Here is a 25,675-nt window from a genome sequence, read left to right as displayed (position 1 = left end):
ACCAATTGTGTAATTTCTTAAATTCCAGAAGGTCGCTTATCTGATGCCATGGCAAGCCCAAGTTCTCTTCCCACCTGGGGAGATCATCAAACCCAAAGCGATGCTCTAAGTTTAGAGCCACTCTAGAGTCCCTGGAAAGGTAAGCCCTCGAAGTGGAAACTTGGAAATTGCTTGACTGTCTGTTCTCTTTAGGTTATAACATTTTATGATTTAATTTTTCTTATTTTAAATATTAAATATCAATATTTAATGTTAATATTAATATTTAAAATATTAGCTCATTTGATTTTCAAGTGTCTTTCAAATATTTTAACCAGACAAAAGTTTTGTATGTGTTTTGAGCCAAAAGGAATTCAGAGGCCATCTAGTCTAGCTTTCTCATTTTACAGATGAGGAAAGCCCAGAGAGGTTCATATGACTTCTCACCAGAACATTCTTTAGTTTATTCAAAAGAAGAATATTGAGGGGGGAAAAAATCTCTGCCATGATTTACATAGAGCAAAAAGCTCACCCACTCTTATTTCTGGATTTTCAAAATTTAAAATTTTTATTTTCAGTTCCAAATTCTCCTCTTTCCCTCACCTCCTCCAAAACCCATTGAGAAGGCAAGAAATATGATAGCCATTATACAAATGAAGTCATTTAAAATATATTTCCATATTAAGCAGATTGCAAGGGAAGAAGTAAGAAAAATAAAGACAGAAAATAATAGGCTTTAATCTGTACTCAAATTCCATAAATTCTCTTTGATAGATAGCATTTTTCAGAATGAGTCTTTTGGAATTGGAATAGATTATTCACAGTTGATTATTGCAATACTGCTTTTTGGGGGGTACATTATCCTGCTGGTTCTGCTCACTTCACTTGTAGTAGTTTGTCTTAAATCTTCCCAGGTTTTTCTGACACTGTGCCCTTTGTCATTTCTTACAGCGGAATAGTATTTTATCACATTATATAATTCATTTTCCCATTTCCCAATTTATAGGCAGTCCCCCAGCTTCCAATTCTTTGCCACCACAAAAAAAAAGAGCATATATATATATATATATATATATATATATATAAACATATCAGTACTTTTTCTTTTCTTTGATCTCTTTGGGCCATAGAATCTGGCAATTGTATGTCAAAGGGTTTTCAAAGTTTTATAGCCCTTTTGACTATAAAAGTTTTTCTCCAGAATGGTTGGAATAGTTTACAACTCCATCAAAAGTACATTATCCCTATTTTTCCATACACCTCCTTCAGTATTTATCATTTTCTTTTTCTGTCATCTTAGCCAATCTAATAGGTGCAAGATAGTGCCTTGGAGTTATTTTAATTTTCATTTCTCTAATTATTTAGTCTTTTTTCATATCTTTTTACCACTTATCAATTGCCTGATATGATGCTGAATAAGTAAACTAATTTAGGAAATATTATCACTTTTATTATATTGGTTCAGCCTAAACAGGAACAATAAATATTTCTCCAACTGTTTAAATATATCTTTATTTGTGAGACAGCTAGGTGACTCTGTGAATACAGCACTGATGCTGGAGTAAGGAGGACCTGAATTCAAATGCAATCTCAGACATATACTTGACCCTGTTTGCCTTGCCATCAAGTAATCCAATATATGTTTAAAATGTGCAACTCTTCTATACATATTTCCACAATCATGCTGCAAAAGAAAAAATCAGATCAAAAAGGGGAAAAATGAGAAAGAAAACATAAAGCGAGCAAACAACCACAAAAAAGTGAAAATACTATGTTATGATCCACACTCAGCCCCCATAGTCCTCTCTCTGGGTGCATTTGGCTCTCCATCACAAGACCATTGGAACTGGCCTAAATCATTTTGCTATTGAAAAGAACCAAGTCCATCAGAATTGATCATCACATAATCTTGTTGTTGTTGTGTATAATGTTCTCTTAGTTCTACTCACTTCACTCAGCATCAATTCATGTAAATCTCTCCAGGCCTTTCTGAAATCATCCTGCTGATCATTTCTTTTAGAATAATAATATTCCATTACATTCATATACCATAATTTATTCAATCATTCTCCAACTGAGGGGCATCCACTCAGTTCCCAATTCCTTACCACTACAAAAAGGGCCGCTACAAACATTTTTTCGTAAGTAAGTCCTTTCCCCTTTTTTATGATCTCTCTGGGATACAGGCCCTCCACTGGGCTTTGCTGATAATATATAGAAATGCTAATGATTTTATTTTCTGCTATTTTTATAATCTGCTACTTTGCTAAAATTGTCAATTGTTTCTAGTAGTTTATTAGTTGATTCTCTAGGGTTTTCTAAATATACCATAATATTATCCACAAAAAAGTGGTAGTTTTATTTCCTCATTGACTATAATCATTCCTTTATTATCTTTTTCTTGTCTTATTGCTATATCTAGCATTTTTAGTACAATGGTGATGATGAACATCCTTATTTTACTTGTGATGTTATTGGAAAGGTTTCTAATTGATTTGCATTATAGAGAATGCTTGCTAAACGTTTTAGAAAGTTTGTATTATCTAAATAGGAATGAGTGTTATATTTTGTTAAAAGCTTTTTCTACATCTATTGATATAATCATATTATTTTTGTTGTTTTGGTTATTGGATGGTCAATTCTGTTTATTGTTTCCTGATATTGAACCATACACTCCTGGTATAAAATCCACATAGTAATAATCTATGATCTTTGTGATATATTGCTATCATATCTGCTAATATTTTATTTTAAATTGATATATTCAGTTTTATATATATTCAATTCAAAAATTTTGTTAAAATTGTTACAACAATAATTTTTGTTTCTCCCTTGTTCAGGTATCAAAACCATAATTGTGAGAATTTAGTAGAATTCCTTTGCTTATTTTTCAAATAGTTTATATAATATTGGAATTAATTGTTCTTTAAATGTTTAGCAAAGTTTGCTAGTAAATACATTTGGTCCTGGGGTTTTTTCCCTTAAGGAGTTTATTTGCAATGTGTCATTTCATTCACATCATTCTCTCCCTAGACATATTTAACATTCCAGTCAAATCAGAGTTGCAGATTTGAAATGTCATTTCCAGCCTCCATGCACAAATGAATCCCCATGCTTGAAATGTACTCCTTCCTCACTTCCACCTTTGGAATTCTTATTGTCTTTCAGGCCTCTGGTCAGGTGTTATCCTATAATGCTTCCTCTGAATTTTTCATTTGTTTATTCAATCTCCCTCCTCAATTGTCTTATATTTATTTATTTGGATACGTAATATCCCTTCCCACCCCAGTAAAATGTAAATTCTTGTGGTTAAGGATTCTTTTGCTTTTATCTTAGTGTTCCCAATATTTTCCCATATAGCATTCAATTAACAAATGGTAAGCATCTACTAATTGCAAGACATGGTGTTAAATGAGATGCAATGACAGTAAATGAAAGAATGCCATCATTGAAGAACAGTAAGGCTATACACTGATACACACCAATATATTTATGGCAGCCCTTTTTGTAGTTAAATAAAACTGGAAACAAGATGGATGCCCATCAGTGGGGAACAAGTAAACAAATTGGGATACATTAACATATTAGAATTACTGTGCTATAATATATAAAATATGAAGAATACAGAGTATAGAAAATTTTACATGAACTAATGCAGAGGGAAATAAGCAGAATCAGAAAAACAATATAAGTATTGCATTGTTCGAAATGGGAAGAGAAACCACAAAACAGTTGAAATTGAATGTTTCAAAATTATAAAACCAAGTATGGCCTCAAAGGAGAGATATGAAAATACATCCCTTCCACTTTTTTGCAGAGGTGAGAGAGCCATAATACAGTACACTGCATATATTTTCAGATTTTTAATTTATTTATTCATTGTTGCTCAAAAAGTTATCAAACTATGCATACTCTTTGACCCAGCAGTATTACTTACTGGGCTTATATTCCAAAGAGATCTTAAAGGAGGGAAAGGGACCCACATGTGCAAAAATGTTTGTAGTAGCCCTTTATGTAGTGGCTAGAAACTAGAAACTGAATAGATGCTCATCAATTGAAGAATGGCAAAATAAGTTATGGTAAATGAATGTTATGGAATATTATTGTTCTGTAAGAAACTATCAGCAGGATGATTTCAGAGAGGCCTGAAGACACTTACATGAACTGATGCTGAGTGAAATGAGCAGAACCAAGAGAACGTTTTCCCCCACCCCTTTCTCCTAAACAGTAAGCAATCCAATGCAAGTTAAACATGTGTAGTTCTTCTAAATATATTTCTGTATTTATCATGCTGCACGAAAAAAAAATCAGATTAAAAGGGGGAAAATGAGAAAGAGAAAAAGAGCAAGCAAACAACAATAAAAATGATGAAAATACTATGTTATGATCACATTCAGTTCCCATAGTCTTCTCTCTGGGTGCACATGGCTCTCTCCATCACAAGTCTGTTGGAATTGTCTTGAATCATCTCATTGTTGGAAAGACCCAAGTCCATCACAGTTGATCATCACATAATCTTGTTGCTGTGTATAATGTTCTCTTGGTTCTACTCACTTCTCATAGTGTTAATTCACGCAAATCTTTTGAGGTCTTTATGAATAATATCAGCCTGCTGATCATTTATCATAGAACAATAACATTCCAAAACAGTCATTTCCCAACTGATGGGAATCTACTTAGTTTCCAATTTTTTGCCAGTACAAAGAGCTCCAAACCTTTATTGAAGAATTTTGCTGATTTTTTCATTTTTCCTTTTTTTTTTAAATTTTTTTTTTAAAACTTTATTTTTTTTTTTTTGATCCAGCAGTGTCTTTATTGGATCTGTATCCCAAAGAGATCATTAAAAAGGGAAAAGGGCCCACACGTGCAAAAATGTTTCTGGCAGCCCTTTTTGTAGTAACAAGGAACTGGAAACTGAATGGATGCCCAGCAGTTGGGGAATGGCTGAATAAGTTATAGTATATGAATATAATGGAATATAACTGTTGTATAAGAAGCAATCGGCAGGCTGATTTCAAATAGGTTTGGAGAGACTTACATGAACTAATGCTAAGTGAAGTAAGCAGAACCAGGAGAACATTATACATGGCAACAAGATTATATGATGATCCATTCTGATGGATGTGGCTCTTTTCAATAATGAGGTAAGTCCAATAGACTTAGAAAAAGAGTCCTCTTTAATCCTTTTTGGGGATTAAATGTGGAGCATTTTCACCTTTGTTGTTGTTATTTGCTTGTATTTTTTTTTCTTTTTCATTTTTTTCCCTGTTTGATCTGATTTTTCTTGTGTAGCACAATAAATATGAAAATATGTTTAGAAGAATTGCACATGTTCAATCTATATTGGATTACTTTCTGTTTAGGGGAGGGGGGGGAAAGGAAGAGGAAGAGAAAATTTTGGAACACATGATTTTCCAAGGGTGAATATTGAAAACTTTCCATGTGTTTTGAAAAATAAAAAGCTATTAATATAAAAGGGGGGAAAAACTTTTGTTTTGCAGGATAGCTCTTTGGAAAGAGAAATAGAGGATTACAAGAGGAATATTAGGCAATGTAAAAACATATTAATAAAAATGCATTTTATTGTTTTAAGAAAAAAATCTTTATTCCTGAGTTAACATTCTACTGGGAAAAAGGGAGAGCTATAACTATCCACATAACTGATATGTAGTTGACCTTAAAATGAACTTTCTCTCCCTCCCCTTCCCTCCCCCTTCCTTCTTCTCCTTCCCCTTTTTCCTTCCCCTTTACCTTCCCCTTCTTCTCCCTCTTCCTCTCCCTCTCCCCCCTCCTCTTTATCTCAAGCAAAGGAAAGATGTATGCCAGTACATTGGAAAAGATAACTATTCTACCTCTTCCCTGAGGAGGGAACAAATTAAATTGGAGTTAAATACCAGCAGGAGGAATTAAAAAAAAATTTCTAAGATTACCATCACCTGTTATTGTTTCTGTTGTTTAATACTATACTTTGGTTGTTTCTATACCACCTTCTCAAAACAAGATGGATTGTTATCTCTTTGAGGAAATTTTAGGTGTGGTTTTGCCTGGAGCTTGGAGGTGGATTAACTTAGATTTTGTGCATTCCAATAATCACATCTTTAATGTAAAGACCTAAAAAATTTGTTTTTTTAAAAAAGTGTGAAACATTATTATCTAACTGAATATTTATATTCTTTCTCTTTGCTAAATATTTCACACTTCTGGAGTAGGGAGTTTCAGGTCTCTGGCTAGTTAGCTTAGTTTAGATCTCATTTTGACAATTTAGTCCCATTGTAACTTTCCAGACTTGAGTCATATTGCATCCATCCAGTCCCAAACTTGACTGATTTGTGATTTCCCAGAAGTAGAGAGTCCTTTAAATCAATTCAGATCACAATCAATCCATGGCTCCTCAGCCAGATCCTTTCTACCAATCAACCATAAGGTCAAAGATTTAGAATAATGGGCTGAATTCTCCATAGAAAATTTATGGAAGAAAATGGTCTTTAGAGTAACTTCTATTACTTCTGGGCTAGGAGTACTTAACCTAGGGTTCACAGATGTATATAGACATGTGATAATAGTGATTTTTTTTGAAATATATTATTTGATATTAATAATAAGTGATAAGAGTTCAATATGAAGCTAGTTAGGCTAAATAGTCCTAATGATCATAAACATATAAACAGTGACATTTAGTCTGAACTTTTCCACTATCCTGACTTAGTCTGACCCTATGTAAAGCATGTAAACAATCATGGCTCCTGACTTGAGAATATTTAGAGTGGAAAGATAACTTAGAAACCATGGAATCTAATAACCTCACTTTATAATTGTGGGAACAGATGGCCAAAATTACTTAGCTAGTAAGTATCTGAGTAGGAATTTGAACTCAGGCTTTTTTGTCTCTAAAGCACTCTGCATGGTACTCCATACTGTTTCAATCAATGGAGAAACATTTTTTATATAGTACCCACTATGTGTCAAGCACTATGCTAGATACAGGGACACAAAGATCCTTGTTTGTTCCTTGTTATGGGCCAGAACTCTGTACTTAAAATCTTACAAGGTATTAAATCAGTGGAATTGATGAGACAATGGTTATCTAGTTTAGTATGGTGATTAACAGTTCTCTAGGTCAGTACATGTACTTAATACTTAATATAGTTCCACAAGATTCATACCTATGAGGATGTAATTAAGATAGAGCATATAAACCTGGGACAAACTCAGCCAGAGGCAGAGCCAGAGAAAGACTCAGAGAGCTCTGAGACAGAGCCAGAGAAGACAAGAGGACTGGAGGCAGGAGCTCAAGCTCTCGGAGCCAAGGAAAGACAGGCCTGTCCTCCTCCTCCCTCCATTGAGACCAAGGCCTGCCTGAAGGGCCTCAAGAAAGCTATCCAGGCCCCAGGCAAGGAGACAATAAAGAATTTGGAATTTGGACTTTAACACCTGGCTATTCTTGTGATGGTTACTCTACTGAAAAGAAGGCTGGTCTAGAGACCTCCAGAAAACCAAACAGAACACTACAGTCCCTGATCTCAAGGAGTTTATATTCTATTTGAGGAAAAGATATGGCAATTTTGGGGCATAAGCTCTAGCATATGAGTGGGAATTAGAAAATAACTTCTGCAGGAGGTAACTGAGTTGAGTTTTAAAGAAAATTTGGGTTGTTAAAAGGCCAGCAAAATGCATTCTAGGCATAAGAAACAACTTCTATAAAGGAATGAAGATGGGATACAAAATGTTGTATGTGAAAATCAACAAAAAGCTCCTTTTAGATACACTGTGGTTAATAAAAGAAAGGGAAAAATACATAATAAAGTTGGAATGGTAGGTTGGAAATGAAAGGTGAGAGGATATAAATGTCAAACAGAAATTTGTATTTGAGAGAAGGCTAAAGCTCTCAATCTTTTCTCAGTGTTAGGTATGCCCTTGTTTCTGGTGAAGCCCATGGACCCTTTCTAAGAAAAATGCTTTTCGCTTACATTAATAATTGAAGGAAATGTTAATTTCAAGTAGAAGTCAATGAAAATGAAGATGAGGTTTTTTTTTCCCCAAATAAGGCTACAGATCCCCTGAAATCTACTGTCACTAGGTGGCCCCACACGTAGAGATACCAATCCATCCCTGTAGGGTTTTCCCTCAGAGTCACTGCCATTGCTAGGGGATGGCCAAGAACATGGCTACCAGGCTCTTGGTTGTATTCCTGCTTGGTCATCGCTACCCTTGCTCTTAGCTGTTTCTTGCTCACATCTTGACAAGAGGTCTCTCAGCTCATGCAATGATTTTCTTGAAATCAATCAGTTAGATGTGCCCATTTCCCAGAGAGGACAACATAGGGCCAATTGATATCTTTGTCCCCTGATCCCAGGGGTTCAACAACTTACAGAAAATTGGTACTTAGAAAGCTAATGAATGCATGAGATTTAGTATTATGTGGCATAGCAAGCAGACAAAAACAAAAGCACAAACACACTAACAAGATAGAGAGATGTGACTAAATACAGAGTTAGAGTCACTTACATGAAGGAGATGTGTACAATGCAAAATTTCAGTAGGAACACACATTCAGAATAGGATCCAAGCACCAAAACTTTATATGGTAAAGATGGAACTGATTGAAAACAAGTAATAGTTGTGGGAGGTGATATAACTAATCAAACCCAGATGTAGTGGAGAAATTCCCTGAGTCATTTATTAATACTTCAGTAGATTGGAGCAGTTTTCTAATCAGGATTAAAAATTGAGAGAGGGTCAAATGAGTGATGGCACAATGTCATTTCAGTTGGATGGGATCCTTATCCAATCAGGAGCCATGATTATTTATATGCTTTACATAAATTCAGATTAAGTAAGGATGGTGGAAAAGTTCAGAATAAACGTTACTGTTATATGTTTATGATTGTTAGGACTACTTAGCCTAACTGGTTTCATATTGAACTCTTATCACTTATTATCAATATCAAATAATATATTTCAAAAAATCACTATTATCATATGTATCCAGGAGTCCACATATATCTGTGAACCCTAGGTTAAGTGCCCCTAACCCAGAAATAATAGAAATTATTCTAAAGACCATTTTCTTCCATAACTTTTCCATGAGAATTCACCCAATTTCCTAGAGGTCTTCCTCAATATTTCTTGGGTACCAGTGGAGAATTGGGGCCATCTATTATTCTTTATTCCCACCAAACTACTTTTTTAATTGTACATTTCCTTAATGATATTCCTTTCACAGTTTCTAAAAAGTAGGTCATCTTAGCTGTAAATGACATAGCTATTCTCAGCAATAAAATGATCTAAAACAATTCGAAAGGACTTATGATGAAAAATGTTATCTACCTCCAGAGAAAGAATTGAATGCAGATCAAAACAAACCTTTACTTTATCTTGGGGTTGTTTGGGTTTTTTTTTAGTTTGTGTTTTCTTTCACAATATGACTAATATGGAAATGAACTTTGCCTGACACTGCATGAATAGCCTATATCAAATTGCTTGTCTTCTCAATTTAGGAGGATGAGAAAGAAAGAGGGGGAGAATTTGGTACTCAAAGTTTTAAAAAATGTTAAAATGTTAAAAATTGTTTTTACATTTAATTGGGGACAATTTTTTTTTTTAAAGACTGTCATCATTGTAAATATCTTACAGCCTATTTGCACTTAGTTTTGGTTAGTCACAAATGATTCTGAAAAGATTGTAGTATTCCAGAATTTACAAATAAAAAGCATTGCCACTGTTGGAAACTTTCATCCTAGGGCCTTCCTCATCTCACTGGTGAATCCTTTCCTGAGTAGTGCCCTTTCAATGCTTCAACTCATTTTCACCTTCTCCTTACCTCCTTTCTTTTTCCCCCTGTTTGGAGGCCCCACATTTATTATCTTCCCCAATTAGAATGTAAACTCCTTGAGGGTAAACAACTATCTTGCTTGCTTTTATTTAAATCCCCAAGACTTGGGACATTGTAAGGTACTTGGCACATAGTAAAAGCTTAATAACTTTTCTTCCTCGTTAAGTTTTATCATTTTGCAACACTCAGTTTGAAACACTCAGTATTTTGTTCTTCCCATTTACATTGTTAAAGTCGCTGTGTCTTATTTTTCTGACTCTGTTTACTTCAATTTTATCCATTTGGCATCACTTAATACTCATTCTATGCTTTCTGTATTCATCATAATAGAAGCTTATTCAAGCACTGCCTTCTACATAAAGCTTTATGTTTATTGTATAAATACATATACAGATGTGCTTATGTGTATAGGTATCTGTGGAAGTAAGGTGAAGTAAGATATTTGTTGTTTTCCTCTTAAGAGTGCAGACTCTTTCAGAGGAAGGATGATTCACTCATTGTATTTGAGTGAAATAAGGAACTGAGGACTTCTCAAGATAGTAAACTGAGGTAGTTCAGACCCTAGTGCCAAGTTTCTGTTAAATTATCTGACTTTAGAGAAAAGAGAAATCATTGCATGAGCTGAGAGACCTCTTGTCAAGATGTGAGCAAGAAACAGCTATAAGCAAGGGTAGGGGTGGCCAAGCAGGAATGCAACCAAGAAATGCAGAAATATTTGAAATACTTTTTACCAGCCCCTTTTGCTTAATTGCTTAACCACAGAAATATTTGAAACAACTCAGACCCTCATGCTTAATGGTTTATCCAGCAGAATATCTGAAATACTTCTAACCCAACCCTTATTGCTAAACCGGGACCCCCAGTTCCACATAGAAACCCACCTGCATCCTGGTTACTGATCAGAGACAAATAAGGGAATAAGAATGGAGATAGCCAATAATTTTAAAGATTATCAGGAAGTGGGTGGGTTGGGGGGGGGTTTCAGCTATATAACCCTGCTTCTGCTTCTGTAAGGTGGTCTCCCTACTCTGGATTTTCTGGTGAAGGGACCACCCCACCTCTCCCTACTCTGGATTTTCTGGTGAAGGGACCACCCCACTTTTCATGAGAACCTAAATAAAGAATCTCTCTTTTTGCACCTAGAGATGCCTCTGAGTAGTCAATTTGAGTTAAGGTCTTTGTTTCTGGGGGCTCATCTGGGATAATTCCTTCATGGGGAGAGGGCTGGCATGCTGACAGGGGTAGAGTTGGGGGGAAGGTGCCTGACCCGGAGATTTACAACTACGGTTCTGAAGGTTGTGTACAGGGCCTCCCTCTCCTTAAAGGAAATAGCCTGAAGCGGAGGAACTTGGTGAAACAGAAAATACAACAGTTCTAAAGCTCAGAAGATACTGGAAGAAGATACCAGTCAGCATCAGGAGAAGATTGTGATTTGTAGTCAGACAACCTATGTGCCCATAACCCAGAGGTAAGCATTCAGGAAGATCTGAGGGTCAGTTTCAGGAGTCTTAGACTCAGAAGACTGGTGATGGCTCCCATCCAAATTAGCAGGGACTATGGATCCCAAGGGAAAGAACTCTCTGAGAATGCTACGAGGTGACTGCTGGTGGTGGGAGACCCATTAAGTCGAAGGTGTCTGGTGACATCAAATTGGAGAAAGAGCAGTCCAAACCTCAAATACAGAGAAAGAACTTGAATGTACCAGTAGATAGTCCTTTAGGTAACCGGTTACAGAATTGGGAATTGCCAAAATACAAGGGAAAAGAGAAAAATAAGATGATGAAGTACTGTTGTTTTGTATGGGTGACAAAAACATTGGAGGAAGAGCAATTTGGCCTAAGTATGGGTCCTCCAAAGATTGGATATGCCAGCAGTTTAATTTAACATAATGAACATGACCTCCAAACCCCAAGGAAAATATATGTACACTAGCCTCTGGCTCCCGGGGCCCAGCTGATCCTGGCTCAGACAAAGGTGGAGGGGAAAGAATGGGAACTGGTCCCATTCCTGGAACCCTCTTCTTGCCCTCCCACCATCCTATATGTCAAGTCTCCACACCAAGTAAAGCCACAGAGTCCTCCTCTACCCTTTCTGGACCCGGTGGCGACTCTCTTATAGATTTAGGAATATCAGATTCAGGCAAATTGCTGAAGACACTTGGGGCTTTGCAGAAAAGACTCCAGCAATTTAAAAAAGATTTAGAGAATTTCCTTCCACCCAATAAGTCCCATCCTAAAACTAATATGTGTCTGCTAAGGGATGTTCCAATGCAAATGGGTGAAATAGGTTATGTCAATGCCCCTGTAATGGCAGCTGAGGTGAAGAATTTTAAGAAAGAACTGAAGTCTCTAAAGGAAGATTCCATTGGGGTATCTGAACAATTAGACTATTTCCTGGGTCCTAGGCTCTATCTTGGAGTGAGTTAATGCACATTATGAATATGTTATTCACCTGGGAGAACAGAGAACTTATTTGGTGAGCCACCATGACAGAATAGGAGCAGCATCACCTACCTGCTGCAGGGGTGATCCTGGCAGAACAAAAGTTTCCCTTTACAAGATCCAAATTGGGACAATAATAACCATGTTCATAGGCAGCCTATGCAGTATTTAAGGGAATTAATAATAACAGGAATTAAGAATGCTGTTCCAAAACCTCAGAATTTGGAAAAAGCTTTTGAAACAATGCAACAGAAAGAGGAGACATCTCAGAGTTCTTAGATTGAGTGACAGAATTAGGAATTTCTCAGGACTGGACCCTTGAAGTCCTGATACTAAAAGCATGTTAAGGGTCCATTTTGTCACCAATGCCTGACCAGACATTAGAAAGAAGTTACAGAAAATAGAAGGATAGAATAGGAGACCCTTGGAACATCTTTTAGAGGAAGCAATTAAGGTTTTTGTGAGGAAAGATGATGAGAAGCAGAAACTAGCTGTTCAAGCAAGCAGTTCAGAAAGTCATGGAATTCACTAAGAAACAGACTGAGAGTTTGCAGGGAAGAGGTCACACACAGTCTCCTGGGAATCTAAAATACAGAAAACAAGGACTAAGTCAAAATCCCCACTGGAGAAATGGAAAGGCTGAGCAGAAAGAACCCCTCACTTGCTGGACTTGTGGGAAAAAGGGGCACTTGTCAAGAAACTGCCATCAACAGAGAGAGGAACAAAGGGTTTGTTCCTTCATGGAATTTGAGGATTAGGGATGTCATGGGTTTCCAAAAAAATTCTACCCAGAGCCCTTGATAAATTTAAGGGTAGGACCAAAGGGAAAGAAATGGTATTTTTAATTGACTCAGGAGTGGCCTGAATTTCAATAACTCAATTGTCTCAAGGAATTGATTTGTCACCAAGAACTCTGATGATATCAAGAGTCAAGGGAGAATATTTCCTCGTCCCTATAACCAAACTAGAATATCAAATAGTAAGAGTCCTAGGACAGCTACTCCTGTTCCCTGAAGCAGGGGTAAAGTGGGCAAGTGTTATGAGCCAAAACTTGATGTAATAAGGTGCTTAGTCAGTGGAATTGATAGAGACAATGGTTGTTTAGCATGGTGCTTAACAGTTCTCTAGTTCAGTACAGGTTGGATCCATAATGAGTAGAGGAGATAATTCAAAGGGTCAAGCCTGAGACAAAGAGAGAACTCCGGAAATTCTTAGGTCTGGTAGGAAATTGTAGAAAATGGATTGATGCATGTGCTATCCTGACCAAGCCTTTATATAATCATGTACTGAAGGACAAGCCAGAACAAATTCAGTGGAAATTATGAATAATTAAAAAGGGTTTTGATTTCAGTCCTTGTGCTCATGTTGCCCTCATTGGAAAAACTTTTCCACTTATTTATAAATACAGAAAAGGGAACAGCTCTAGGTAGGCTAGACTTAACGGGTTATGGGAGTTTTATCTAAACATTCAATCTAAACAGCCAAACTCTATAAAACCAATCACATAGTTCTAGAGTTGAAGGGACTAACTGAGATATTTGAGAGGTAAGGTGATAGGTTATAGATATGGTCTAAATATAGGAATGTTGTATAAAAACTATAATTCCAGAAGACTAATGATGAAGCCTGTTTCTCACCTCCTGATAGAAAGGCAATGGCACAGAATGAGTCACATTTTTTGGACAGTGGCTGAAGTGGGGCTTTGCTTTACTTGATTATGCATCTTTATTACAAAGGTTCAAGGGTGAAGGAGAATGGTGGAAAAGATGGGGGAAAAAAATCTTAACTTTGATAGTTGTGTGATTTTGGATAAGTCACATAAGATCACCAAGCCTTAATGTAGTAAACTATGAAAGGGGGAAAATAATACTTGTACTACCTACCTTACACTATTCTTATAAGGAAAGTGCTATTATAACTCATAAAATGTGAACCATTGTTAAAGCCAAATGTTAAAGAACTGTGCTAGGTAGTTTATCTCTCTGACCTGTGAAGGAGGAAGGAATTTGAGACCAAAGAAGAACTAGAAATCATTGTATCAAGTTAAAAAGCTTTTGTACAAACAAAACTAATGCAGACAAGATTAGAAGGGAAGCAATAAACTGGGAAAATATCTTTACAGTTAAAGGTTCTGATAAAGGCCTCATTTCCAAAATATATAGAGAATTGACTCAAATCTATAAGAAACCAAGCCATTCTCCAATTGATAAATGGTCAAAAGATATGAACAAACAATCTTCTCATAAAGAAATTAAAACCATTTCCTGTCATATGAAAAGGTGTTCTAAATCACTATTGATCAGAGAAATGCAAATTAAGACAACTCTGAGATATTACTACATACCTGTCAGCTTGGCTAAGATGACAGGAAAAGATAATGATGAATGTTGGAGGGGATGTGGGAAAAATGGTACACTAATACATTGTTGGTGGAACTGTGAATAGATCTAGCTATTCTGAAGAGCAATTTGGAACTATGCCCCAAAATTACCAAATTGTGATCCAGCAGTGTTTCTACTGGGCTTGTATCCCAAAGAGATCTTAAAGGAGAGAAAGGGACCTACATGTGCAAAAATGTTTGTGGAAGCCCTTTGCATAGTGTCAAGAAGCTGGAAACTGAGTGGATGCCCATCAGTTGGAGAATGGTTGAATAAGTTATGGTATATGAATGTTTTGGAATATTATTGGTCTATAAGAAATGATCAGGAGGATGATTTTAGATAAGCCTGGAAAGATTTACACGAACTGATGCGAAGTGAAATGAGCAGAACCAGGAGATCATTACACATGGCAACATCAATATTACATAATGCTGAGTGAAATGAATAGAACCAGAAGGTTGCTGTACACTTCAATGTTGTATGAAGATGTATTCTGATGGAAGTGGATATCTTCAACATAAAGAAGATCCAACTCACTTCCAGTTGATCAATGATGGACAGAAATAACTACACCCAGAGAAGGAACACTGGGAAGTGAATGTAAATTGTTAGCACTACTGTCTATCTACCCAGGTTACTTATACCTTAGGAATCTAATACTTAATGTGCAACAAGAAAATGGTATTTAAACACATATATTGTATCTAGGTTATATTGTAACATATGTAAAATGTATGGGATTGCCTGTCATCAAGGGGAGGGAGTAGAGGGAGGGAGGGGATAATTTGAAAAAATGAATACAGGGATAATATTATTTTTAAAAATTACTCATGCATATATACTGTGAAAAAAATAAAATAAAATAAGAGCTTAAAAAAAATAATGTCACTTGCATTTTGTTTTCTTACTCATGTTCTTTCTGTTTTGATCTGATTTTTCTTATGCAATAAGAGAATTGTATAAATATGTTTACACGTATTGGATTTAACATATATTTTAACATACATAACATATATTGGATTTCTTGCCACTGAGGGAAGAGGGTGGGTGGAAGGAGGTGAAAATCTGAAATATAGGGCTAGCTATACAAGGGTCAATGTTGAAAAATTATTTATGTGTTTTGAAAATTTTTTTAAAAATTGGAAAAAAAACAAACTAAAAAACTAAAAGAGAAAGAGAGAGAATAGATGATGATTTTAATATCATAAAAAGTATCCATCTAAAGTATCCATGATTAAAAATTGATTAAAAATCCTAAGGATAAGCAAAGATAACCAATTAAGGTAATTTGTAGCCTTAGCAAAGAAGAAGTCTTGAATACAAGCCAACAAAAATCAACTATATTTCTATATAATAATATCAAAATTCAAGGGGCAATAATAGAGAAATCTTACTCAAAATAACTACAAAAAGAATAAATTATCTAGAGGAGAGCACCAATCTATTAAAGCAAATGAAATTTTTGAGTCAACTTGGTTACAAAGTACCTTTAAAATCCTTCACCAGACCAGAATCAATTTTAGGATGTCTATCCATAGACTTTATCTTTAGACTTGCACTTTATCATTCATTTTTCAAAGCAGAATCCCCAGTTTCCTCCAAAGGGTAGGCAGTCTCTGAGCATGGAGTTCCATTGGCTATTCCCTTCCTCCCCATACACTTATAAATATAAAAAATATATATGTTTACTATATTATAAATTTTACTATATTATACTCTAGTTTAAATTTATTTATATCTGTGATTCACATTTGTGATATATTATGTTTAATTATTTAATAAATTATTCAGATTATTAATTTATTTTTGTGTTGTGTTATATATTCCCTGATGGAACACACAATTTAGCAGGAGAAAGGGAACACTTATGAGGTTGGAGTATGACCTTAGCTGACAGGCTAAATAAGATTTAGCATGGTATAGAATTGAGAGGAGAGATCCCACAGGGTATGGGAGAGAGATGAGAGAAAAACACCACAAGGCAGGATGCTGTGTGAGAAGTGTCACTAACCCCTCCTCATCATCATCCAATTAATCAAAGATTTGTCTTAGGACAAGAAAAAAGGAATTTATTATTTTTTCATGACAAAGAACATTCTCAGTGTTGACCAAAACAGGGTCAGCAAGGGAATGCAAGAGTGAACAGTTCTCAGTAGGTTTATATAGACCCTAAAAAGCTCCACATTCCAGAGATCCGCAATTACTAATATTTACCCAACTCTAGATTTCTTGACATCTCCTCTCTTCCAGAACTATATGAGATCTCATATAGATGTATGTTTCAGGAGTTCCCACTCCTTGGCACCATTAAATTTGCCATTTTACTAACCTGTCTGATATCTCAGACCCAGCAAGATGGCTCTAGCACCAAAGGCAATATTAGATAATCCATGTTCTTACCTTTGATCTGGGCACAGAGTTGCCTGGATGCTGCAGAACCTATTCTTGTTCCCTTCCTGATTCCTGGATTCATCAATAACCTTATTTACCAAAGTAAGATTCTTTTCAAATTTCAGGTCACTACCTCGATTAAAAAAGTTGGTCCCTGTCCCCAAGGAACTTATGTTCTTTTGGGGGGAAATAAATTCCACCCATGATTATTCCTTGTCCTTACTGGATTAAATTTTCTAATTTGTTTCACTTCCTCAATTTAATTTTCTTAACTGTGGAAACCAAATAAATACTTATCCATTTCTCACAGTCATCTATTGTTTCTTGGGCCATTGCTAGTTAGTTGTCTTGACTTTTGACTTGCCATTGGATTTAGATGAATCAGAAAGAGAAAGGCTGATGATTGTGCATCTCTACCTCACATAAGTCCAATTCATGAAAGAGTCAATTTTGTGCTAATGTTTAATTCTCTCAAAAGAGTAATAAGCTTCCTCAGAAAGGAATGACATTCTTATGGAGAAAATAACACACATTTGGAAACAGTGGCACAGGAAGAGTATTTTGGTCTGAAAAATTACCTGGGAGGTTCAGAGTGGAATAGATGAGCAGAGGTCTTCCAGGAATAATGGCAGAGTTAATTTAGTTCAGTCTTCCAGGACTGAATGGTAAGAGCAAGGTGAGGAAGTATAAAGTAAGAAGTTGTGGAGGAGGTAGCCTGAGGAGGAGTGAAATGGAAGCATAGTTGGGATTTTCTAGGGAATATCCAAATAAGAGCATGACATTCCAGAAAAACAATTCCTCCAGGCCATGGTCTCTAGGGTGGGGCGGGAAAGCAGTTGGACCAGATTCTATGTGGAAGCCTTCTGGACAACAAATTATGGCTTTTCTGAAATAGTATTCTGTTGACCATGTGACTCTTGGACTTAACCTCAATGTCTGGGGGATAAAATATACATTCTCTGTTTAGCCTTCAAAGCTCTGTATAGCCTGATTCCAATCTATTTTTCTGTATTCAATTGGTATTTGTCCCCTTCCCACACTCTGCAATCTAGCCAAACTTGTCTTCTATCTGACATTCCATATCTATGACTTTACATGCTCCATTCCACATGCTTGGAAGGCCCTCCTTTCTTATAACTAGCTCATAGAGTCCTTCTTGTGTGGGACAACTATGACCCCAACTCAAATTAAAATCAGTTAAAAAAGCAAAAGGGGGTTTATTATGATCTCATGAGCAAGGGCAACTACCAACAGACATGGTGTCAGTAGAGGAACGCAAAGCACAAATTGAAAAAGATTATATAGACTCTGATACAGAAACTTCCCTTCCCCCCTTTCCTTCCTCTTTACCTTTTATCCCATTATCTGGGGAGTCCAGGCTCACACACTTTCCCAGAAACAAACTTTTTAATTATTAAGTACTTAAATACTAATTAAAAGATGAGGGGAACAGAAGGAGAAATGTTCATCCAAAACAATCTAATACCTGCAGCTTTTTAGCTCTAGCTCAATTTGTTATTGCAAAGTCTAAAGTCATAATTAGAGCACAGGTCAAGGCCATATTCTCCTGAGAGGTCTTCACTAAGTTTATTCAATTCATTCTTTTCCTTTTGAATGAGATGAGGTGAGATCTTTCAAGACAGTTGTGAAAATCAAGTAAGGCTTCATCTACTTCAGAGTTTGAGTAGGCCTGAAGAACTGTGAACATCGAGTCAAGGGCATAATTGCGTTCCCCTCTCATGATACCTCCTCCCTATTTGAGCTAAATATGGGCAACTATGTACTTATTGGTCAAGTTCAATTTCATGGGCAGATCTCGAGTTTAGAATGTAAATGAGTTTAGAATGGCTCAGCCAATGAGGATGAGGGTCAGTGGTGGGAGGGGGCGTTTTGCGTTAGGGATTAAAGGGGCTGTCCTGCCCACAGGAGGCGCTTCCTCTCTTCAGTTGTCTACTGGAAGGGTGGGACGCCCTTCTCCCGAGAATGTACAATAAACTTTGCTTTTCTTTAGAGCTCTCTCCAGCTTTTTTATTAAATGGTGACCCCTCACCATTTCCGTACCACACATTACTAAGGGCAGAATAGACATAGGAAATGTTAGCAGGGACGGAAGGACCAAGTGGAGATTTTTTCAGGATGGAAGGGGAAAGGGCATGATTTTAGGTAGCAGGAAAGTTACCTACCTGTTTAATAAGTATTTCTTGATTGAAGACATCTAGAACATTTTCATTTTCTCCTTGATTTGGCCAATCACCTGCAACTCTTGAATCTCCTTCTGGATGAATTATTTTGGTTAAGCTATCTTGTTTGCCTACTTATGAGAGCTACCCAGTGGTTGGTGGAGGCAGCAACCCTGCTCATGTCAAGAGATAGCTCTTGTCAAAGATAGCTGGAACGTGAGGGTAGTAAGCAGGACTAGTGGTTCAAAAAGGGAGGGCTCCCTGACTACATTGATTCATTGATTCAACTAATACTTATTAAGTACCCATGAGATACTGTTCTAGAGGTTTATGATACAAAGACAAAATGAAAAATAGTATCTTTATTCAAGAAGTTTAAATTCTATTTGAGAATATAACAGTTATTTTTTAAAGTAAATACAAGACAACTTGGAGAGTAATTAGGTGTAATGTTCTGTTGTCTCCAGAAACTGCCGATCGCTCTCTGGGAGATCTGCTGTCTCAACTCAATCTCCCGGCCAGACTCTTCTTCCTGTAGAGAGCCGCCAACTTTGGCCTAGAGTAGACTCACTCTTCAAGCTCAATGTTGTCTTCTTTTATCCTCCCAGAGACTGGGGTGTGTGAGAACTCAAGGGCTTATGGGAAAATTACTTCAACCAATGACCTTGCTCCTTTTAAAGGTTGTGTAAACTTCTTTTCATATGTAAACTCCTCCTCAGAAGTTCAAAGGGGTAAACCTTAAAGGCTGGAACCAAAGGTGTGAACTGGAGAACTGTTAAGTACCAATTTAGCACTTAGTAAGAACCTAACAATTAGGGATATCAGCAAAGGCTTCCTATAGGAGGTAATATCTGAACTGAGTTTTGAAATAAGCTAAGGATATCATAAGGCAGAAGAGAGAAAGAAGTGCATTTCAAATACATAAGACAGCATATGCAAGTATTCTCAGCTCTTGTTAGTTAGGAAACATTAAGTACTTACTATATTCCAAGTACTATACATGGTGCCCTAAGCAAAAGATTGTCCTTGCTTTCAAGCTTACAATGGACAGACAACCAACAATTACATAAAAATAAGATATATATTGGATAAATTGGAAATAATCAAGTTCTAGCATTAAGGAGGATCAGGAAAGGCTTCTCACACTTGAATTTTAGTTAGGACTTGAAAGAAGCCAGGGAGACTGCAGGGCAGAGATGAGGAAGAGACAGTTCTAGGCAAAGAGGGATAACAATGAAAATGCTGGGAATGTGGAGATCAAGTATCTTGTTTAACAAATAGCAAGAAGGTCAGTATAACTGACACCTTGGCCTTAGTTTAAGGCATTTCATCTTCTGTCTCCATATCTTTATAAAGACTAATCCCCATTTCTGGAATGATCTCTCTTTGCTTCTACTTCTGGGATGCCCTAGTAGCATAAAGGCTTAGGTCAATTGCCACTTCTTTCCTCCAGTTGTTAATGTCAGTCACCCAATCATTTTATATATACGAAATATATACATACTTATATTTTGAATAAATTCTATATTTACTTATTTGTGAATTTGTGGAATCCCCCAATAGAATGAGGGCAGAAACAAGAGACCACTTTTTTTCTTTTTTTTTTTTTTTTTGCATTTGTATCCTCGGTACTTGATACATAGTAGGTTATTTAATAAATAGTTGGTTGATTTCTACTACCACATGACTATCCAATTTATACTTGTATCATACTTATTCGTATATATGTCCAGTTTCCTACTTCCCCTATTAAGATTTAAAATTTTCTGACCAACAGGATGATTTCAGAAAGGTCTGGAGAGACCTACAATGAACTGATGCAATGTGAAATGAGCAGCCAAGGAGATCAACAACAATACTGTATAATGATCAATTCTGATGGATGTGGCCATTTTCCACAATGAAATGAATCAAATCAGTTTCAATAGAGCAGTAATGAACTGAACCAGCTACACCCAGCAAAAGAACTTTGGGAGATGACTATGAACCACTACATAGAATTCTATTTTTGTCTGCCTGCATTTTTTATTTCCTTCACAGTTTAATTGTACACTATTTCAAAGTCCGATTCTTTTTGTACAGCAAAACAACTGTTTGGACATGTATAAATACATTGTATTTAATTTATACTTATGTATATGTAACATATGTATATATGTATAACATATGTAACATGTATTGGTCAACCTGCCATCTGTGGGGGGGAGGAGGGGGAAAATTAAAACAAAAGGTTTGGCAACTGTCAATGTTGTAAAATTACCCATGCATATATCTGGTAAATAAAAACTATTAAAAAAAAAAGATTTTAAATTTTCTAAGTAAAAGGAATATTTTTCATTTTTGTTTTTATTAACATAGGGTATTAGAGCTTATTAAATGTTTTCTTGAACTGACTTGAATTTTGGCTGTCATTAGTCTGATTTTGGTAAGCAAGTCATAATTTTTCTGAGCCCTGGTTTCTTCATATTAAAGAAATATGACTGGATTAGATGATTTGTAATATATGTAGCTCTTTGCTTTAAAAAAAAACTATCATATAACAGATACTTTTCTTGATCTCTATATTATACAGATTCTGATTCAACTTTCAATAATAAAATTCTATGAATTTGATTCCTTAATCATGAAAAATGCTTTCTACATTTACATGTTGCCAAAGACAACAGACCCAACATTTCACAAAGGTGTATTTGACTTCCTACTTGGTACCATCACTCAGAATGAGAAGACTAACCAAAAATATATATATTCTCTGGGGTCTTTGATTCTGTGACTAAACCATTAATACTGTAGAAAATGTCAGCTAAGGAAAGCAATGTGGTGCAGTGGAAAGAGTGCTATAGTCAAGGGCTATAGTCAAGATGATCTGAATTTAAATTCTAGTTATCACATTTTCTGTGTGACCTGGAACAAGCCCTTTAACATCTCTGGGCCTTAGTTTCCTCGTCTATAAAATGTTGAACAAAACAGCTTCTAGTTTTTTTTCCCCCAACTCTAAATCTATGATGAATAAAAATAATATCTGTGCCCGATGTGGTCTGAGGACCAAATGCTGATGTTGTAGACACCAGATGATAGTGGACACCAAAAATTGGAGTTCAGTCATGTGAAGAATTCACAATGGCCACTCTCTTTGACAAAAGGTAGGTTTATTTAGGGAAACAGGTTATGGACAAAATGAAGAGACAGAATAGACACCAGGAATGGTAAATATGAAACAGAGTTGGGAGAATATATAAAAGACAAGTTCCTCAGTGGAAATCACAATTTCCCAGAAGAAAGGGAGCACCCCATGAGGTTGGGGCATGTCCTTAGCTGGCAGACTAAGTCCTATGAAAGACTTAGCTTCCTAGAACTAAGGAGGAGAAGTGGGATTGGGAAGCATGGGGAGATATCAGGTGGCATATCGGGTGGGGGGGAAAGGGAGGAAGTAAAGAAGCCATGAAGCAGAGTGCTGTGGTGGACTGACCCAAAGAAAGGCAGCAGCTCTGGGTTGGCCCATAAGTAAATTTTAAAGGAAAAATGTCAGACACATGACTGGGATTTTTAACAGGACATGGCAAAATGAGACTGCTTGAGACCTCTATAGAGGGTGGGCCTCAAGAGTTTTCACATAACTTGGATTTCAGACTGGACAACATCCCCGAAGAGTGGGACTCTGGAGCTAAACTGATCCCTCTCAGTGCTTTCTCCCTGCTTGCCTCAGGGATCAATTCTTTAGTTTCTTTCTTTACAACACACCACTCAGGATCTCATCATGTCTAGAGAAAAATAATGCCATACTTACCTTCATTTTAAAAGAATTGATGCCATACAAAGTTCACCAAATTATTGAGCGGGTAAAGAATTATCTAAGTATCTCACTTAAAAAAAAAATCTACTTTTACTTTATTCGCCAAGTACTACTGAACAAAATGCACCACCCTAACGAGGATTTTGGAGGACACCGTACAGGGCAATGAGAATGCCTAGGCTGGGAATAGATAAAGAGAAATTAGAAAGTCAGAATCAGGCCCTCGCAGCTCTGACATTTTCTAGTTCAATGAGGACACACAGGATTAGATTGCAGGGGGTGGGAAGAGGGAGGAGTTAGAAATTATTTTCAAGTTCTGCCTGAGTAGGAAGAGCCTGGTAGATTAACGTCAAGTGCCTAATGGACTTAAGGCAAGACACCTGGATTTGAATTCCAGATACAATATTTACTAGTGTTGGACCTTGGGTAAGTCACTTAACTTCTCTATTTTTTGAAAAAAAGATTGTTTTCCAAATACATGTAAAGATTGTTTTCAACATTCATTTTTGTGAATTTTTGTGTTCCAAATTTTTCTCCTTCCCTCTCTTATCTTCCCCACTCCCCCAAACAGCAAGCAATCTGAGAGGTTAAATATGTGCAACTCTTTTAAACATAGTTCCATATTTGTCGTGTTGTGCAAGAAATGACTTCCAATCTCTCACTCTAATACGAGTACAATACTCGTAAGGTATTTTATTCATTTCTAAATGCTAGAAACAATGAATTTTAACAGTAGAAGTCCTGAGCAGTTAAGAGGAAATTTTGAATTCCGTTTAGATGTCTAAGCTAATGGGGAGATGCAGAGAATTATTCAGAAGGCTGAGGGAGCTAGGGGAGCCGGGGATATTCTGAAGGTAAGTGCATTAGGAGCAGAAGAAGGAATTTTGAGGAATGCTCACTTCTGTGTGCGGTGGAGGTGCTGGTGGAAGGGAGCGGAGGGAAGTGTGGTTATAAACATGGGAATGCAAACATGGAAGCAAAGAGGAAGGATGAGTATCTCTTCCAGTGAAGTCTCTTCAATTTTCAAAAGCGCTTCCGTAAAACCTCCCCCAGACTCCGGATTTCCACATCTTCTCTACGCATTTAGCATATTTTTGGCGTTTCCTGGTTCTCGTTATTTTACCTGCTTTGTAGGCAATCTCGCTCATTATTTCTCATTATTCATTACTCTAACTCTGCATGCTACGGATGGGATCAGGCTCCTCAGTCTGAATTCAAACTGCCCTCCTACAACGAGCCAGGTAAGCTGGCGGGTGAAGGCAGGTTCCCTCTAAATTCGCCTGGCCGCCTCTCTGACTTCTCCCCTCCCCCCATCACTAACTCGGCCTAATCCCTAGGTTTCCTGGGCAGAGGTGCAAGTTAGTTAGCACCGCCCTGCTGCCAGCCCCACCTCTGATACCACCACCTACAAGCCTTCTGGGGATCCCCGCCCTTCGGATTGCCAGGAAGGCGCCCCATCTTCCCGATTAAGCACTAGGCTGCGCTTTTAAACTAGTTTAACTAGTTTCTCGGGAGTTAATCAGCCAGGAAAAATAAAGCACAGGGGCAATGGGAGGAGTACAGGTGGAGGCCGTTTGCCCCTATAGGACCCAAAAGAAAGGGTTCCAGCTGGCTTGTTTTCACCTAGTCTAGTCAGTTCTCCCAAAAAAACTTCATTCCGAGCTACACGTTCACGCCTCTCTAGCTGGACCCCCCCCACCCCCACCCCGGGCTATACACTGCGCAGACGCTGGAGATGTGCGCGCTCTGCCGCGGCGGATGCTCCCTGGGAACTGTAGTTCATCGCCTGGAAGGAGGCTCCTTCGCCAAACCGAGCGCCTCGAATTCTCAAATACTACAGCTCCCGGCATTCTCCGCGCAATGGCACTGAGCGTCGTGACTTTGACGGCCTCCGCCGTGTGTCCAAAGGGAGGAAAGGCTACCGGGGAAGCCGGCAGCGGCGGGAGGAGGGGATGCGCTTGCGCGTTGCCCGGCTGGCCCCGTTCCGTCCCAGTCATTGTAAACAGGCGGCGGCGTAGAAAAGCTTGGGTGGGGTGGTGATGGGGCGCCTGGGGCTTGCCCGGGGCGCGGCAGAGGAGGCGGAGGCGGCGTGAGCTCGAGCGCAAGCGGCGACGGCGGCAGCTAGAAGAGGTCGGTCGCACAGCGGCTGGGGCAGGTCAGTCGCGTGCCTGGGAGTCGCTGCTGTTGACCCTCTCGTGTTCTGCGGGGACGTTTCCTCCCCCTCTTTGGGGGGGGGGGGGGGCTGCTCCCTTTCCCTTCCCGGCCTCCGCGCCACGTGAGGGTCTAATACTTCCGTCTCCTCCTTACCTGTCAGGTGCCACCCCTCTCCACCACCCCCCCCGACTTCGGGGATTGGGGGAGGAGGCGTGGTTTTGGGGAAAGGGGAGTCAGCCTCACCCCTGCTCCCCATTCACCTCGGGACAGTTCCCTTTTCTTCCTGTACGTCCTCTGGCTCCGTTTGTGGTTGGGTGTCTGGTAGGTCAGGAGGTCAGGCTCCTTCCTCGCCCCTTTGGTGCCAGAGGTCCTCACAGGCCTCTTCTCAAGCCGGCCTTTAAAACAAAAAACAAAAAAACCTTGTTCCGTAGATGTGAATGTCCACGGACGGGATCGAGAAAAGGCTTAGGAGGTCTTCCCTTGCTGGGAGAGAAGCCCGTCTGACTGGAAATGGTAGGGGTTAG

At 37.8% G+C, this 25,675-nt stretch overlaps 1 protein-coding gene and 1 long non-coding RNA gene across 3 annotated transcripts in view; both read left to right on the top strand.

The window, feature by feature from the left end:
• The first annotated feature begins 26 nt into the window (after positions 1 to 26).
• LOC141546895 (uncharacterized) lies at positions 27 to 21,822 on the top strand. The gene is made up of 2 exons (XR_012483459.1): positions 27 to 139; positions 20,982 to 21,822. It is a non-coding gene; the product is annotated as an uncharacterized LOC141546895 (long non-coding RNA).
• Positions 21,823 to 23,310: 1,488 nt separating this feature from the next.
• The window catches only part of RALBP1 (ralA binding protein 1), a 55,283-nt gene continuing 52,918 nt past the window's right edge, over positions 23,311 to 25,675 (top strand). The window contains exon 1 of one of the 2 annotated variants that reach the window (XM_074275044.1): positions 23,311 to 23,423. The gene's annotated coding sequence lies outside the window, so the exon portion shown is untranslated. Of the gene's footprint in view, positions 23,424 to 24,903; positions 25,153 to 25,675 lie in introns of those variants that run through there. The other variant, XM_074275037.1, reaches the window with a different exon arrangement.

The sequence above is a fragment of the Sminthopsis crassicaudata genome, chromosome 1 (genome assembly GCF_048593235.1).
Source record: "Sminthopsis crassicaudata isolate SCR6 chromosome 1, ASM4859323v1, whole genome shotgun sequence".
NCBI classification, from domain to species: Eukaryota; Metazoa; Chordata; class Mammalia; order Dasyuromorphia; family Dasyuridae; genus Sminthopsis; species Sminthopsis crassicaudata.
Note: the sequence above shows the minus strand (reverse complement) of the source record. Positions and strands in the feature narration are given on the sequence as shown.